Raw genomic sequence first — 18,537 nt, forward strand, 5'->3', positions numbered from 1 at the left:
CCCCCGATATACACACACACACAGTCCCCCCACCCCCCACCAAAGGAACATATTTAATTAACTTCTGGCAAGAGCTTAAGCGATTTAAAATGATTTTACAATAAATCTGCAAAGCCTGTACCATATGCAGTGCTTTAACACAGTTCTCTACTACATATTTTTTATGACATAGATCTAAATAGAGGAGATAGATAGACAAATCCCTAGTGTATATTCTATAAAGTTAATTCTGCACAGATGAAGCTGTAATTGACTCCCGTATTAACCAAAAGTAGGGAGATCAAGCAGGGTAGGTTAAACAATAAAATGGCAATGCTGATTAAAAAAAAAAAAAGAAGGCTTCACGAGAATTTTGTGAACGAGTATTTGTATTTCTCTCCCTTTGAGCAGCCTTTGTGCCTGTACCCACAAGCACTTTTTCATCTCTGATCTCTGTATCATGTTAAAATAACCTTGTGCTGCTAACTGGATCGTAGATAAGGCAGAGTAAATAAGGTGCATTTTAGTGTGTTGTATAAAGCTAGTTTATTGACAAAGTTACCTAGTTTCCTGGTTTGCTCTAAACACATTTCCTCAAGTAGGTTTTGTACCTCCCTGTGTCAGTCAGGATTTCTGTTTAACCTTTTTTATGTTAATTCTTCACACTGTCTGAGCAGAATTCAAGACTTCAGATGGATCATAGCACACAGTCTAAGCACCCCTTATCCTTAACTAGAGCTGATGATGAGAAGCATTATTTTTATACTCCCACTGAAATAGAAGCTTTTTAACCCTTCATTTTTGCAAGACCTTTGCATCACTCATTTTCTCCCATGAGATGCTACACATAGTTACAGTAGGAAGGGATGGGTGATACTGTTATATCTTTACAATACACCACCATGCTCTTCCCAAACACTTCTACTTAATGCAGAGGAAATAACTCTTTTGCTGGTCCAGCACACGCCTTTTGTTTCAAGAAAACATATTACACTGCCTGAAATTATTGGAACTCACCCATGAAGCTAGCCATAGAAAACCTCTAATTCAAGAGAGGTGCAAGAAAACCTTCTTTTACACGGTTTTGCTTTTTCTTTTTGCTGAAACAAAGAGCTCACATTCTTATGAGAGGTCTCAAAATCACCAGATAAAAATTTTTCCCCTCACTTGGGAAATGTTAGATTTAGCTCAGTTTGCTTGTGTTCCAGTTCACATTTCCTCAGCTGTTCTTACGCATTACGAGGAATCCCATAACTAGCACAGTGTGCCAATGCCACAATCCTGACGTGCATGCTGCTATTCTGAGCAATTGCCTTAGGAGAGGATTGGTTTTAGGTGAGTTAAGAAAGCAAGAACATGCACTGGAAATGATCTCCAACTCTTTTCCAGGAACAACAGAACAATAGGAAATTTCATTTTAGTGCCAGCTTTCATTTACATCAGTCCTAAATGATTTTATACATTTTAAAACACTGAAAGGTCATCTGAAATTTAAGGTAAAATATGAACAGTCTGAATTTCTCACACCAGAGTCCCTGGGGTTAAAAGGCTTTCCGTCCAAACAAGTTGTAAGAACACACAGCAGCTACAAGTATGGGACAAGCCCTATATTTTCTTCTGCTGACAACACAAACATGTCTTACATGCCTGCCGTACGCAGTTGCTCTGTAAGAATTAAGGTGGCAAATGCTCTCATGAAAGCCGAAAGGCAGCTTCTGTTGCACAGTGTTAGCCAGAGCAGGGACAAGCAGTTGCAAGAGCTGCTACACCACAGCTTGTGAAATGGGAACACAGACCCCACCATGGTTACCCTCCTCTCTCATCCCAGTGTCTCACAACCTAGAGCTCTGACTTATCTAATTAAAAGCACTGAATCCTTCCTAGCCTCGTGTCTTCTCCGTGGTCTGTTCTTCAGGGAAGAGAAACGGCTGGGAGAGCCAGCTCAGAAACTCAGTGTACAAGGGATCCAAACAGCAAATGGGACAATCTCTGCCATGATCCTCCTTTTACACTAGATGCATTTTCCCCTGTACTATGCTGCCCTTCTTCAGAGAGTTTTCCTCCCTCCTGAATCAATCTATCTCACACATTCCCCTGCTTCTTCTCTGACCTTCATCTTAGCCCACTTTCATTAAATCTCCTTGTCCTCCTTTTGTGTTTGTCCCAGCCAACAAGCAGGGAGGTTTATTTATCATGTGTTTTGCAAGCCCTGGATTGTTCACTGTGAACACTGCATCCTTCTCTGCAGCTCTGTTTTACCTATTTGAGCTGTGAGCTCTGGCAGCAAAGATACACATTTTATTCTTGCCCAGCACAGAGGACAGCATGGACCTTAAACAACCTTCACACAAGTAAATTACCACATGTATTTTCAATCAGCACCAGAACTGAGTGTAATTTACAGCGTATAATTACCATGTTGGAAACCAAAGCCATGTCACTCAAACCTTTGTGCTTGAGAATACCTTTGCCTTGCCAGGGCAAAAAGCTCTTTTGGGAGTTCCCTGCTCTGGGTGTCATCTCTGTGGTACCATATCCATATGGGACGAGGGACGGCGTCAGGAGCCTCTGCCTTGCCACCCACCCTGAGAGCAGACAGTTCTGTCGGGTAGTAGGAGTAACCAAACCTACCTGACCTGTCATCTGGCAAACTCCTTCTAAGGACATTTATGTGACTAGTCAAGAGAATGTGACAATATTGATTGGTATGTCCTCCCCTCCCTAAAAGCACAGCCTGATCATCAGATAACCAAGAGTGAAAAAGCACAGCCAAAACTGATGGTGCTGTGCTGAGTTGCATCACCTTGGTCTGGGGCAGGCCCAAGTAGAATGGAGGGAAATGGGACACTTGGCTGGAGTGTCACTCATTGATTCTTCCTCAAAGTCATTTATTTGGTAGGATGAATTTGCCTGAAGGCAGACTCTGCAACTGAGAACCAATCCCAGGAAAGGAAAAGCAGCACTGGGGGTGGCTGTGGATTTAGCCCCAGCTCTGAAGGACATTTCTATTCCCTCCTTGCTAACACCATCTTAAAGTATTTGGCAGACGGATGTCTGCTGCCTTGAAACTTTCAAAATACATTTCTGTGAAGTGATAGGCCACTAGAGAGCTGCTGTGGCCTGCATAACCTGAAGTAAGCTCCAAAAGTAAACTCTACTGTCATCTGAAATTTCTATCATTAAGTTAATCGAAAATGTCCATTCGTTTCTACAGGAATACAATATGAGTTAATAAATCCACTGAGATAGGCTAGTCAAGAGACTATGCATATAGAACATGTCAGAGAACTGAAGTTAGCTATGATCGAGATTCACAAGGGCTGACAAGAAACCACAAAATGCCAGAGCAGTGTACAGTAATCCTTAAATGAAATTCATCTTTCAGCAGAAAAACACATTAAGGATGGTAATTCAATGATAAAAGAGGCAGGCCAGAACAGGTTCAAATGCTGACTATTTCACAACTTAACTTAATTAAAGCAGGAGTATGAGGCTGTTAATCACTTCACAATAGTTCAGCTTGAAATGAAGTCAGATGTGAATGCCCTTATAGTTTATTTGTTGTATTATTATAATCACAGAATGTTCCATCAACCTAATGCAAATATACAGTTTTCGCTGGTCTTTATTGTGTTGGGTTTTTCTCCTTTCGATCCTCTTGTCTTTGTGCAAATATGTAAAGGGAAGAACTGGGAGGAAGGGTCATAGATTTAGGTCAGATCAGATGATTCGGTAAGTCTCATGTGGGTTTAAGACTTATTAATAATTTTAATACATTCTTCCTTGACAACAATGATTTCAGTCACTGCTTCTTTAACGTACAGTGTGACGTAAAAATACATGGACTTTTAAAGGAATGGAACATGCTTCTTGTACAAAGATGGCAAATTATGTCACCCTTTGGAAATTATAGTACATAACCTAGAACAAAAGACAAAAATACACTTGTAAGTACAAATACAAATGTACTGTGCTGTATAACTATGTCATGCCATATCAAGTGTATAGAAATATGTTACTGAAGTAGAATACGATAGTGTTTTAGATGCAAATATATTAATAAACGTATATTTGTAAATGTATTACATACATGATACAGAAACAATTAATATTGATATACCCAAGGTCAGGGTACAGAAAACATCATACTAGTGTGTAAAGGTACTATGAGGTTTTCTATTGTTTGACAGCTTTTGTAAAAGAAGAAAACAAAAAATAATTCCTCAAATTTTGAGATGCAGTAGGAATATGAGGAAGACTGACTTTTATTGTCTTTAAAAAAGTCATAAAAAAGACATCATCATAAAAAAAATCTTTAAAATAGTTGAGAAATATACATATCTATGTGTGTCCAGACACTTGATCATGAACACTAATGATTCTTAACTGCTTTGCAGCATTATTATTAGCAATGTCATGTGAGTCAATTCCAGCTTCATGCATTGCAAAATGTATAAAAAATGTTTGAAAGCAGTATTCAAAGAAAATACATAAAATGAGCGATATGAACCAAATCAGCCAGCTGAGAATGGGCGGAACTATGAGCTGGTCACGACAAATAATTAGCAAAAGTTACAAGCAGTTAACTTCAGGCGAAAGGGCAAAAGTGTTGAAATTATAGGGAAAAAAAGACATCAAAAGTTGAGGGTGCTGTATTTACTTCAAGTAACTTTCATAAACATGGTAAGTGCATTTTCTGTGGTAAAAGCTGTAAATATGGGAATTGCTGTCCTGGAGGCAATCTTTGTTAAACCAGTGTAGCTCTACAATTAAAACCACAAAAGCTGACTAGTATTAACCTCCGAAGGAAGCTCAGCACCCCTTAAGCATTGCAATCCCCATCTCTGACATGCTGTTGATAAAAACCTTGCCAGCAACCCCAGGAAAAGAAGAATTTACAGGGACATGCCCGTGTCTAAGGCACCTTGGTGGCATCTAGGTCCAGGTGAGACTACTGCTGAACCTCAAGCAGAACTACTTGTGACAGTAGGGAAGATTTTCAAGCTACTATAGGAAGGATGGAGTGCTTTACAAGAAGGGCAAATTAACTCAGTTCAAATAAATCATGAAATTGGAGAAATGAAAAGCAAAAGCATGAACAAGAGAAGCTATTAGGACTGACAAAAGTCATACCATCTTGAGAAAGTCATGACCAGTTGCACCAATGACCCTTATATTTAATCCTTAAATGTTTAAATATATGTACACAAATGTATAAATGTGCATGTACACATGCTTATACATATACGGCATACTTTGGTGGGATGATAGTATGCGCTCTTGTGCCTGGGGCAATAATGAAGCATGTAAATGTCTCAGGTTAGCAAAGGCCTTTGGTCTGCTGTTGGCAGAGGACCTCTGCCAGGCACACGTGGAATAACAGCCATCTCTGACCTACAGAGCTGGATCGGCAGCAAATGTCTTCAAACCAGTGCAATATATGCACCTACAATTGCCTGTGGTAGCTCTGTAGCTAGATAACTTGTTTCTAAACTGTTCTATTTATGAACATAATGGACCAATATAATGGACCAGTAGTATCCAGGAATTGTTTATTTCAGTCAAATTATGAACACCTGAAGCATTGTTGTTACAGTCTTCCCTGATTTATTTAATAAACTGACATGGACAGACTGAATGATGAAAATAACCCTATACAAAGAATAACCTCTTTGTAAACAACTGAGGAGAAATCTCAGAATAGATTTATGGCAAGCTGCTCAGCATCGTTACACTAAGAAACAGCAGAGGGTCTTTTTGTTTCTAAATTGCGACAGAATCATGTTTATGGATATGTCCAAATGAATAGTGACGCAGATCGCTGGGTATGATTTTGATCTCCTGCTTTTAGATATTACAAAGTGAAGTCACATATTACTTAGTGTGCACGCGTTGTTAGTGTAGTCCTTACGATCCCATCATTTCAGATCTAAATCTTACGTGGTTTTAAGTCTCCACACTTGAGTTGTCCATAAATTATACACAAATGTAGAAACAGGCTCTTCCAAATAATAAATTTGGAAAAAAAAATCAGCTCAAGTATTAACTTAAGAAAAATTGATATTCAACTTAGCAAAAACCTTAGTGAGTGAAAATTAAAGGCCGCAGCTTTCTTGCATTTCCATGTGCATAGCAGTGCCTTTGTCCATTGAATTGCCCTAAGGAAAGGAGATAAAATACATTCCTTTCCTGTTCCAGAGAATCCTGATGTATTCCAAGCCCAGAATGGGTTTGGTTCAGATCTGTAAGAGAAATCTCTCTCCATGTCTCATTTTCCAATTTATAAGGGATGCTGGAATCAGTTACTTAAGAAAGCATCTTCAGTAACTTCAGACAGACAGGATTTTATATACAAAAGTGTTTAGGAAAAGCTATTTTCCCTGTGGAAGTCAGGATCTTAATGCATACAAGGTCATATCTGTATAAATAAGAGTGTCTGCTATTCATTATCTGCTCATCAACATTTGTTATTCATTACTCGTGTGTTTACAAATGTCAGAAAGCAGAAATAATACTATATGACTCTGGTGACCAAACATACACCAGAAACAACAAATAGTAAATAGATCAACGGAGCAGTTTGTCTTTATGGGATAAAATTTGTCCACAGAAAACATTCTGAAATAATTGTGAAAATATCCCCGACAGATCTGTAGAAAAACAATGTGGTTCAAAAAGAATGCGTAAACAGAACACAAAGGAGCTAAGTTTGTCAATTAACCTATTTGCAACGAACATTTTATCTTAGACTTTCACCATTTGGAACAGGTTCAATGCAGAGAAATGTTAGCTGAAAGAAATAAGTCAGTGTCCACAGATTTCATTCACCACGTCTAAGACGATGTGCATGTCTGGGTATAAGACACCGTTTTACTCACCTGTAACTTATGTCAGATAGATCTGTTCCTGGCAGCTAAATAACATTTTTAAGTCTGGATCAGTATATGGGCAGCAAATCAGCTGAGAACTTAAAACTTAAATACATTGGACTGGTGGCTTCTAGTTGCATCTTCTCCCCTTTCAGCAAATTTCCTCCTGTGAAAGCGGAGGAGTTGTGTATCATTGTGCCAGTAGGGCAGAGCACAGTGTGGACTGTGCTTTTGTGGAAGATGTCTTTTGTTGGATACCTGACCCGGTCTGGATTTTAAACTTTTTATTTTTTTTAAATAGTCTTCAAACAATAGCAAAATTGCTATGAGGTTTTTCTAAGAATCAAAATTTTCCTAATTTGCCTGCTTACACCCAGCTTTCTTTTGAAGAAGGTAGAAGGGGGCTAGGAAAAAGGTGAAAGACGAAAGCAAATTTCAACACTTTTACTGACACTTACATGAAAATCTGTGAAAGGTGGGTGCCCACCTTAGAAAAATTCTCTAGTCTTTCAATAGTCATAATCAGTGTACTGACTACTCCATCGTGGATATCAATTATTAGCAAATAGATTTACCACAGAGGCATCTAGAAACTCTCACTCACACTGCCACCCCATTGCTCCAGCTGCTGTACAGACAGGTAGAAACGGGCTGCCCACAGAACAAAGAGTTAACAACCTATGGTGACATCAAAGCAAGAGCTGTATTAGCACATGTATGTAGCTATTTGCTTTACCTGCCCTTAAATTATCTTATCTGTTTTTCCAGATAACCATCAGTAATTAGCTGCTTTCTTGCAGACATCACTGCAAGGGTAGGCCATAGAGGGAGAAGTACAGGAAAAAAGTTTCACAACCATGTTACTGGCACGATGGGCAGTAGCAGAAGGGCCTGGCCTACTTTTGTAAGAATTTTAGGTTCCATAGCACTAAAACAAATGATGGTTTCATTGTAGAAAAGAATGGAAGAAAGAAAATGAAGACGACAGAGGTTCAGGTCTTCCTTTGTGGTCAAGACTGGCATTCCTCATTCCCATCCCATTCCCTCTGCCTCTTTCACCCCAAGGATCTTTTTTTCTGCCTCCATGGGGCCAGCCCCCAATTGCAAGCTCAAGGGAATCCTAAAGTGCCTCAATTGCTAAGGCATTTCCTTGCTGACAATTTACTCCTTCCTTTTTCTGCACCAGGGTTTTATTTTTGGCTCTTGCAAACATTTTAACCATGCCTGGCACTGATGCTTCTCTAGAAATCTACAAGTGGAAATCTACTGTAGCAAGCAGACAAAGGGTCAAAGGTTCAGGGCAGTTTGCATAAGCCTTCTACGGGGTATGCAAACCAGTTGGGTCTGCAAAACTTGTCAAAAGAACTTGCAAGATCAGTCTGCCTCCTGGGGTTCTCTGAGTGTACCAAGAGCCTCTAAGCAATGTCTTCTTCCCTGCCTGAGTTAAGAAACCAGATAGCAAAAATTCTTCTGACAATAATATTTCCCACTTGTAGCACAGTATTGCAAAACCAGCCCGCTTTGTGACATTTCAGCAGTTCTGCCTTCAGCTCGAGCAGGAACCATGAAATACACCAAAAAAAAAAAGAATTTACAAACAGCATAAAACTGACTGCTAGGAACCCTAACAAATGCTTTATGGTTCAGCTTCAAGTTTTGGGCAAAGTTGTGACAGTAGGGAAGATTTTCAAGCTACTATAGGAAGGATGCACGGAATTTTATGCATGGAAGAAAGATTCTGTTCATATTTCATTTCACCTTAACTAGTTTGCCCTTCCTGCATTAAAAGTTACTAAGATATCCAGAAACAATTGCATTGTATTATTGAATTTGATGTGCTTGGTTTGTAGAAAAATGGTTTAGTGTACTGTGACCAATTGTCTATTATAATGAAGCTTATTATTAATGGAGTGTACTTTTTATCCTTATTTCTTCCTCCTTGGAAGATAGCAGAGCTCAGCAGCCGATAAACATGTAAATTGCATTTTCCTTTTCACACAGGACAGATTTCAACTTCTGAACCAGCAGTCAACAAAGATTCCCCCAGCTGCTAGGAAAAAAAGTAAGTATTTATGAAGAAAGGCATAATAAGATCAGAGGGAAGCCTGTCATAAAAATGCACATTGCATAATACATGATGGATCAGTTCTATTATTTAACTTTTGCATAGATATAACAATACAGAGATATGCTAACCATCATAGTCAGCATTAATTTACAGTGGGAAAAATAATTAGAATCTCACTTTTTCTGAAGAATGGACTGAAAATGTAAACAATGCTTCCCTCCAGGCAAGTGCTTTATCAAGTTGACAGGTGCATTTGAATTTCCATGGGTGGGGGACATAATAGGTTATTTATGTGTCATTTTAATAGAAAGGCCCAACCATCAAGATGGACAGGAGACTTTATCAGTACTGCTGTTCGCAACTAATCCACCAATTTAATACCCCATGAAAATACCTGCAACAAAACCTGGACATTTTTCTTTTCCACTCCATTATAGGCAAATCAATATGGGTGCTATTCATCTCAAATCTTTGGCTCAGCAGGTGCCCACTACACAGAGCTCCTCACAACACTGGTGCATTGGCACAGCTGCACGAATAGAGACTTTGACTTGTAGTGCAATCAGTGACTCCAAGACAGGACCACAAAAGTGCGCTTGGATCACTAGTTCACCCCCAAATACAAGTAAGCAAGCAAAACAACCTCGCTGCTGGTTTTCTGGATTTGTTTTTTTTTGAGAGGAAGCAGATGGCAACCCACAAAGTTGTGGCATGGGCCCTTGCAGGGTGCCTCTGCCAGTCAAGAATTCTGTGCTGTCTGCTTTATCTTCCTCTTGGAGCGTGAAGCAGTAATGGTAGTTGTTGCACGGGCCAAAGCAGCGACCCTCCTGTACTGAATACTGCAGTAGCATTTCCATGTCATGGCTGTGGGCTGAGACCCATCTTGTGCGAGGTGCTGTGAGAACTCATGTGCAGAACAAAGAGATAGCAGTGCCCCACAGTCAGGTACAAACAAGACCTGATCCTGCCAGACACTTCAATATCCCATCAATTTAGCGACAGATTTGTCCTGGGAGCCTTGACTTTTGACCAAGATTATCAATTTCGCTGGTGTCTAGAACAGATTTTTTTTCTGTATGGATGTAGTATTCACATATACAAAAACATGCACATACCTTATTGTTAATATATATTAAAAAATCTTGCTTAATTATTATACTAATAATTAAGTATACTGATACAGAGAGCAGCAGGTTTTATTTCTAACACCGAAAAAATCCAGCACAGCTTTTAAGAGTTTTTGACTACTGTAATTATATTCAAAGTAGACACTCCTTAATTTTCAGAAGTGAATGGTGTATCCTTGATTGTGGAATAGCCACAAGCCAGAAAAACATTATGCATCTCCTAGATGTAAAAGGTTTATTTACATAGATTTGCCATGAACAAGAAAAATGCTAAAATATGTGCTCCGGTCACACCCTCACATGCATTGTCTCTGCTAAACGCTGCTCTTTTTTGTCCTGTGTTGGATTGTGAGGTTCATTGACACCTAGCCCTGATCTGACCCGGAGTAAATTTGGTAACCACACTCCAATTTTTTTCTTTTTCCCTCCTTTGTATTTTCATCCATACCAGCACGCAGCTTCACTCTGTACTTGTCTACACAGCTATTCCCACTACATTTGTAACACAGAGCATATGCTGACAGCTCCCCAGTTCTTCACTGGTGTGTGTGTCTACACAAACTCTGGCCTGATCCATACAAGAAAAAAAGTGTTTTCCATTAGGAAAAAAACCCCAACTTTTTCAAGAGCTGAAGGTTTTCATTATTACAAATCCATCCTCATCTGCCTGCAAAAGTTCAGTTTCCAGATTCATGACCCACCAGGCTCTACATGGACTGGAAAGACTGTCCCTGCTGAGCTTGAAAACCCTTAGAATAGATCTGAGGAGGATATAGGTAATGAGATCATCCACCATTCCCATGTCTACTCAGAAGCATGTTCTAGTTCTGTGGAAACAATTCTTTCCTAAGAAACACAGGTACAGCAACAGAGATGTCACAAGGATGTAACGGGGAGTATCTTCATGCCCCTTGGGTAATTGTTAAGGCTATCTACCCCTGAAAATTTTGCAAAAGCAAGCGATTCACAACAACATAAATTTGATTTAAAACAGACCTGGGACATTTCTTATGCTCAGTCTTTCAGCCTGCAAAGCTCATGCATCTCTGTGGTTAATTATGAAATATTACTCATAGTAAGATCCAGTTATAATAAAATGTATGTTGCCTGAACATAGCATCTTAATAAGCTTCAGAAACAGTCACTGCCCTGTTTTCCTCCCATTACTTCTAACTTGGTGACCATGTTTTCTAGTAGGAGACAATGACACTTCTCCCATCTGCAGAGAAGGACTGTATACTGTCTTCCCTCCCAGGGCATGTGGTTGAACCTCTGACTCAACATAAAAGAGGAGGTCTAGCTCCAGGAAGCAGAGGGTTTGCTGCACACATCTGCCCTAAGTAGCCTGAGAATAAGCAACACGAGATCTGCAACATGATGCATTGCACAGATACTCCCCACAGCACCAGCTTGCAGGAATAACTCTGAGCAGACCAGAACTGCAGTCGAAATGAGGGCAGCTGAGACAAGGTTGCTGCTGCCTGGGCAATTTATCCATGATAGCCCTCTCTTGTGGGAGTCGTACAGGAGCTTACAGGAGTCAGAAATCCCCTAGAAGCACTGACAAGCAGTCACACATGGGCCAAGAGAAAAGACCCTCAGGAAAGGCACACACTGGGAGAGCACAGCTTGAGCCCTCAGTCCACAACAGGGGGAGGTAGTAGGTAGTATCTCTTCCTTATGCGAAAGCACGTTATATTTCATCCATATATTAACATAAGAAATACATCACAAGCTGTGAATGGTAAAGCATGGGAAAGAAAACCAAACTTTGCATAGTCTTAATTAACCTATTAAAAGGTAGTTCAGACTGTGTAGAAGACTACAATAGCAAAGGCACACAACTGCAGGATGTTGGGCTGGCAAAACAAGCAACACTGGAAGTCTAAATTTTAATAAGTTTTGTACCAGTGTCTATTTTTTGCTCTGCTTGGGTAGTGACCTCTTCCACAAGTCATGTAAGGAATGTAAGCAGCCTGTCAGTCACAATCCTCACTACATCAGACAGCGGATACTGGAAAGGAAGATGACTGTTTACTCCCTAATGATTTTGCTTCAATTTTGGTAGCTTAATAGATGACAGGTTTCTTCTCCACTCACAGAACTAATGAAAGATGTTGCTATTTTATAGTTGATTTTTTGTTACATAGTGAAGATATAAAAAAGGTGAACACTGAAAATTATTTTGGCCTGAGTAAATGCAAATTGATTCAGCTTACGCTCCATGGAAGAATACAAAAAGTAGCACCTACAACCAAGAAGTTTCCTTTCAAAAGGCGAAACTTTGATAAAGTTATTAGTAAAATCAAGAACAGAGATTTAAAAATATAGATCTAATGTCTTTTCTGCATTTGTTCTAGGTAGATTTTATCCCTCTTTCAGTGGGATTTTTATCACATTATATAAATCTTCAATTTCAATGAAAAATACACACTCTATAGTAGTTTAGATAATATGCCAAAATAATTTCATATCTCATTAAAAACTGTTATGTTTTCTGCTTTGCATATGTGCTTGACGCACTGCAACTTTGCCACTTTTATGCTGGTGTAGCTTCTTTGATCAAGTAAAATTGGAGTAAGTGACAGCAGCACAAGAATAAAACACATCCATACATTTTATGTTATTTGACTGCAACCAGAGCATTTCTCCAACTTAGTAGAACAGGATATCAATCACCAGGATGCTAAGCATAGAAAAAGATCAACTAGATTGTTCTAATAGTCAAGAAGAAAAGGGGCAAGTGTACCCAAGAATAGTGTAATGCCTTCTTAAGTCAGCAGAGTTACCTGACACTTAGCTGGTACTTTCCAAGGGTTGAAAGCACCAAGAAAAAAAATGGTTTCTGTGTACTGATTGCCTAAAATTGATTCAACTGACCATCCCAGGTTTTTTGGTACATGTAGAAATGTGAGTTTCCAACCAGGGTACTCTGTACTGTTTCTCAGGTTTTTGCTGGTTCCTTTTCTTGTTACGTGTCTTACAGGGACAGGTGAACCCCATTCAATGATCAGAAAATACTCAGCACATCTCCAATTCAAGCACATTTTGATGGCTTGTTTTTATAGAAATACTAACAAAAGGCTGTTGACTTCAAAAGTTTTAACAGGAAGAGAATGTGGATGCTCCAATTTTTCTCAAGGGAAAAAAATATTTTGAGAAAAATTATTGAGAAAAAGTATTTGAGGATCCTTGCTGGGTGTTAAACTGGGGAAGGGATATTTATAAACTGTTTTTCATTCATATTAAGGATTCATTTCCCATCATTACAAAAGGATCAGCAATCTTGCTTGGCTCCTCCTCTTATTTAATCAGTTTCCAGCTGACTGTACCTTACATTTCTAGTTAACGTTAAAAATTAAAGATCAGGCTATGTCAGTAAGCAATCACCCATCAAAAGCATTGCTCTGTCTGTCCAGATTATTTGCAGTCTTGAAGCACGACCAGCTCCAGGCATAAGCCAAGCAGGTGCTTGGGAGATGAGTTTTTCTTCTCTGTCTACTTTGCCTGCAGCAGTACCCCAGCAAGCCAGGGTAGTGGCTGCTGCTGCAGCTGGGAAGGGTCCCTGAGCTGGGGTTGCTCCTCCAGAGACAGCAAGAGCAGAGGTAGCTTGAGAGTCTCCATCATAATGCAGCAGTAGTAACCACCCTGTTCCTGTGGTAGCAGCAACCCACACTACCTGTGCTGCAAAGAAATCTTGACTTCGACATGCTGTGGACATGGACTGATAACAACTTTTGGTATTCTGGGTGTATTTTAAAGCAGCCCAGTGCTATAGTGTCCTGTCTGGCAGAAGCCATTTCAGCAGAACGCTAATTTGCCTCCCAGAGTTAGATAATTTTTGGTCCCTTGGAACCAGAGCTATCTTAAAACCTAAAATGTGATGTTTAATGATAATAATTTTTACAGTCCTGTTTGCATTTCCTGGGATAACACTAGTATTTGTGAAGTAAATGGCCTCTTCAACTTCCAGTGCAAATGGATTTATGTATACAATAATTCATTGAAACAAAATGGCTGGAAGTACTACTTTAATACTCTATGCTTTGAGATGTTGCAGTTCTCTTATCTAAAAAAAACAATTTTTCTATACTTATGTTTTCCTCACAGATTGTTTGTACCTCACAAATATATTCTGCATGTAACATATGATTCTTTACTGATCCATTTATCTACCCATACATTTCAGAGATAATTCTATTTACATTTAAAGCTTTCATCTGCACATCAAGTTCTTCTGCATCTAGTACTCAGACAGGTGACATAAGAAAAATGTTCTCAAAAGTTCCCGAACAGAGAGTGCCCCAGTGAGAAGCAACCCAATCAGGTTCTTGTGCACTATGCTGCCTCATGTCCTCACATTCCTGATGGTGACTCCGAATTTAGAGCGGCTGCTTGTAGAGTCAGTCACCATGTGGGAAGAAAAAAAAACAGACATAGGCACTGAGCACAGTTACAGTGCAGCACAGTCAGTTGGTCTCAGGCAGTCGGGAAGACTTGCAATGGGCTGAAGCCTCAAAGATGTCGTACAAGGGACTACATCCAAACTGAGAGCTGTATTATGTAGCAGGAGGGTATCAGCTGAACTACAAAACTACAACTGTACAGAGAAGAAAGCCACATAAAATCAAATATTTTGAGGTTGTTATTATTATTATCTTAAACGTTTTAAGTTTATTAATGCCAGTACCTGATGGAAAAAAAGATCATGTTTCTTTCATGGCTAACTTGCAAGCTGTATTAAGTTCCACTTCTATACTGGTTACATATGAAAAAAAAGAAAAAGGGCATACCATAAATTTGCTACAGATTTTATAGAGAGTTTAGACAGCATTAGATGCTCAGCCACCTAACAAATTACATGATCTTTGTCTCTTGTTCAGATAAAGGATTTAAAAATGGCAAAGAACAAGAAAAAAGCAATTGAACTGGTATGAACAAACTATGTTGATTTAGAAACCGAGCCAAATAAAAAACATTCCAATAGAATTTCCGAAAAGTTATGTTTGCAATTTAAAATACCCATAGGGCAGATCTGACTTACATGACCAACACTTAATGTATAGTACGTGGCAAGATGACACATGCAGTTTTGAAACTTGGCAGTAATTTAGAAATTTGCTGGCCATTAACAATTTCTGAGCAATGTATTCATATTTTTTATGTATGTCTGTAGTTGAGTTCCTGAGTGATTACAGTTATAACAGTGTCTTCTCATGTAATCTTAGGACACCAAAAGCTGCACTGCAAAATGAAACTAAGGACTAATAAATGAGCTATCTTTTTGCTCACGCTAACAGTGCACCAAATTCACATCTTGAGTTTGCTTTCTGTTAGCAAATGCAAATGAAGAGAAACTCTACAGGAGTGCAAATGACACAAGAATTGAGCTTTCACTTTTGTAAAGGCCCTTGAAGGGCCTGGGTGGGTGTGTGGGAGCTGGGGGAGAAGCAGCATAAGCATTATACTAAAATATCTTAGCATGCTTATTTAGCACCTAAATAAACTCATGCAGTGAACACAAACTAAAATAGCAGGCTACAATGAGCAATTACACTTTCAGTTTTATGCTGGCAAGGTTTAAATAAAACATTAAGATCTGGGATTGTTGGGTTTTATGTTTTTGTTTGAGGAGGGGTTTTTTAGAAATGCGTATTTTCCAGTGGAGCTGGTACTGTCTTGCAGCTGTTTGACATTAGATGCAAGACCTACCAGCCCTCAAACCTCACATTAGAAACAGACCTTTGGCCAAATTGTGTCTTCATTTAGACCTTGGCAACTCTGCTTACATCAGTGGGGGTAATTTGACCTCTCATTTGAATAATGCAGTGCAATGATATGGTTCTGGTTTGTATTTTCTGTGATGGTTTCAGTCAAAATGCAAGAACTCGCTGGGTGTGTGCAAGATGAAAATGCCATCCAGAGGTAACAGCACAGATATGGGAATCATGTCTGATCTGACAAACCATGTGTCAGGGACAGGTTACAGCGCTGTGTCAGTCTGGCCAAAAAAATATCTGCCTGAGGTCTCTCCTGATAACCTTGCACGGAAAGGATCAGAAAAGGTACTGCGGGTGGTGGCAAGGGAGCAGGAACTCTTGGAGTAGAAGGTGCAGCTGCCTGGCACAAGCAAATTATGTGTGTGTACGTGATCTTTAGAAATAAAAAGTTCCCCTTCTCTCTTTCCCCCAGCCACAGTGAAATTTTAAAGTGAACAAAATTCAGCCCAGACTAGAGAAGAAAACTTCCAGTTAAAAGAACTACATCAGAACAGGATTAACATGATGGCAAACATGCTTTAGTAATCCATTTAAGACATCCTAGTTGGCTGAATATTTATTACTCTGAATTTAGGGGGTTTCTGAAAATGGTTGTTTATGCACTGTCTGAAAAAAACAGACTATGGTATTAGAGTCCTTCAGGAAATAAGCAAAAGACTGTGACCTATGGTAACTTTCAACTCCACATGCTTAATATAGATATGAAAAACAAAATGTCATGGGGTTGAAAACATGAAAAAAATACTGTGAGATCTCTGTTTATTTTTGTTAGTTGGTTTGTTCCATAAAGCGCCTCCTGGTCCAATTGCAGTGATAATGAGTCTCAAAAAAGCCTGGGCTGGGAGTCTGAATCCTAAGCTTTTAAGTCAGAATGTTTGCCTGGCTACACATCAACCAGAAAAAGAAACAACAAACTCTAGTCATGATGATGCCACATCACCACAAAAACAGAATGAACGTATTTGAACTCCAACATCTTTGCCTCATTCAAGAATTTCCGTTAGGTTTTGTTTCAACTATACAACCTCTTTGTGCAGGCAGAAAAGAGTCTTGTTCCATGAAAATAAAGAAAAACAAAACAAAACAAAAACTTGTAAAGCCAAAACATTTTTCTTAATCCATCTCTAAATCCTATTATACATTTGACAAATTACAATAATAACCCTTAGTGGCCAGAGATGAAACAATATATGGCAGAACAAGAAGAGGTCCTCTATGGTTAGCTTAAAGGGCACTGTCAGGTTTGAAACTCATAAATTCCTTTCTCTTTGTACACTCAGGCCTTTTCGCGCATCTCTGGCACACCATTATACCCATGCTACAGCTTTGTCAAGATGCCAGAACAGCACAAATGAGAGTCAGACCCCAAACATTTAAAACAGACACAATTACTTGCACCATCACCACTGCAAAAGCAAAGGCCTTTTTATTCTGGTAAATTTGACTTACTTATTTTCATGGTGTTTTGCATTCAGCTTGGAAAATGAAGTAAAAACTAACGGGCATTTATAGTAAATAGTATTGAAGGAAGTTTTGCCTCAGTTCTGATCAATTGCTTACCCTCTCCACTGCCCCACTGTTTGGACTGTAAACACTGCAGAAGTATGTTATATTTGCACAAAGATGCTGTTACTGTAATTTTGTTTTGAGGATTTTTGTTTGTTGTTTTTCATTGTTGTTTTTCTCCCTACCTCTTTGTCCCTGCAAAAGCCCACTCCATTTACCTTTAGTTTTCATCACAAAATACGCATTTGGAAGCTACCCAAAGGGTGGATTTCAAGTATTTAACATCACATACAAATAAATTAGCATCAATGAGACGCTGCAATCAATGTAAAAACTGCTCCTGTAATACTTGAATGATGATTATAGCTCCTCAGGCTGGATGTATACATGAGTGACAAGAATCCTGGTCCACATGCTTGCATTTTTGAGTGTAAATGTGGCAAGAGGAAATGAAGGGTAAAGACTCCAAAACAGTCATAATCTGCTGTCATATCATTCTTGCTCATGCACATGTGTTTATACTTTTACTTGTAAAAACTGAACAAGAAAATATTTTGAATACTTTGTTATTGCTGGGCCTCCTTTTCTTTTAGCCACTCTCTGCAACATCCAGCTGTGTGCTTCAAGCTGCTTTGCAAGATCCTCCAAGAGCACAGGGCTCCCCAGCCACAAAGCATGCCGCACGAGGAATTGCATCACCTTGGCCTCTGACCCAGCACAGCAAAGGCCCTCCATGATCAGAAGTGGCCATTTCAACCTGCTAGGAAGCTTTGCAATACACTTCTGCTCTCCCCATGGAGGCTAAAGCACCCTCTCAGGTACTGGCAGGACATCTGGTGAGTTTAAAGCCATCACAAATACTTGCAGTGATTTTCTGATGAGCACTACCACATACCTGTGCCACAGATGGTGCTCATCTTCCTTCAGCTATTTGATTGCATGTCTATTTTATTTGAAGAATGCTTCTCAAATCCTAAAATCACCCTCCTCTGCACACCCATACTGAGCTGGCACCACCACACAGATCAGGACACATTTGTTCAGGTACAGAAGGCTAAGAAACGCTAGCTACTCATCACATAGCTGGGGGCAAAAGATGGCAGAAATGGCTGAGCAAGCACAAGGAAGCTGTTGTACTGAGAAAGGAGACCCAAAGCAGGAGAACACACACATTCTGCAGGAACCCGCATCAAATTTGGTTTGGAAGA

At 39.4% G+C, this 18,537-nt stretch overlaps 1 protein-coding gene across 1 annotated transcript in view; it reads right to left on the reverse strand.

Moving 5' to 3' along the window:
* Positions 1-18,537, reverse strand: part of LOC104353840 (uncharacterized) — a 176,041-nt gene that overhangs the window by 21,104 nt on the left and 136,400 nt on the right. The gene's annotated exons all lie outside the window — the stretch shown is intronic.

This window comes from Leptosomus discolor, chromosome 8, assembly GCF_034619465.1.
Source record: "Leptosomus discolor isolate bLepDis1 chromosome 8, bLepDis1.hap2, whole genome shotgun sequence".
Taxonomy (NCBI): domain Eukaryota; kingdom Metazoa; phylum Chordata; class Aves; order Leptosomiformes; family Leptosomidae; genus Leptosomus; species Leptosomus discolor.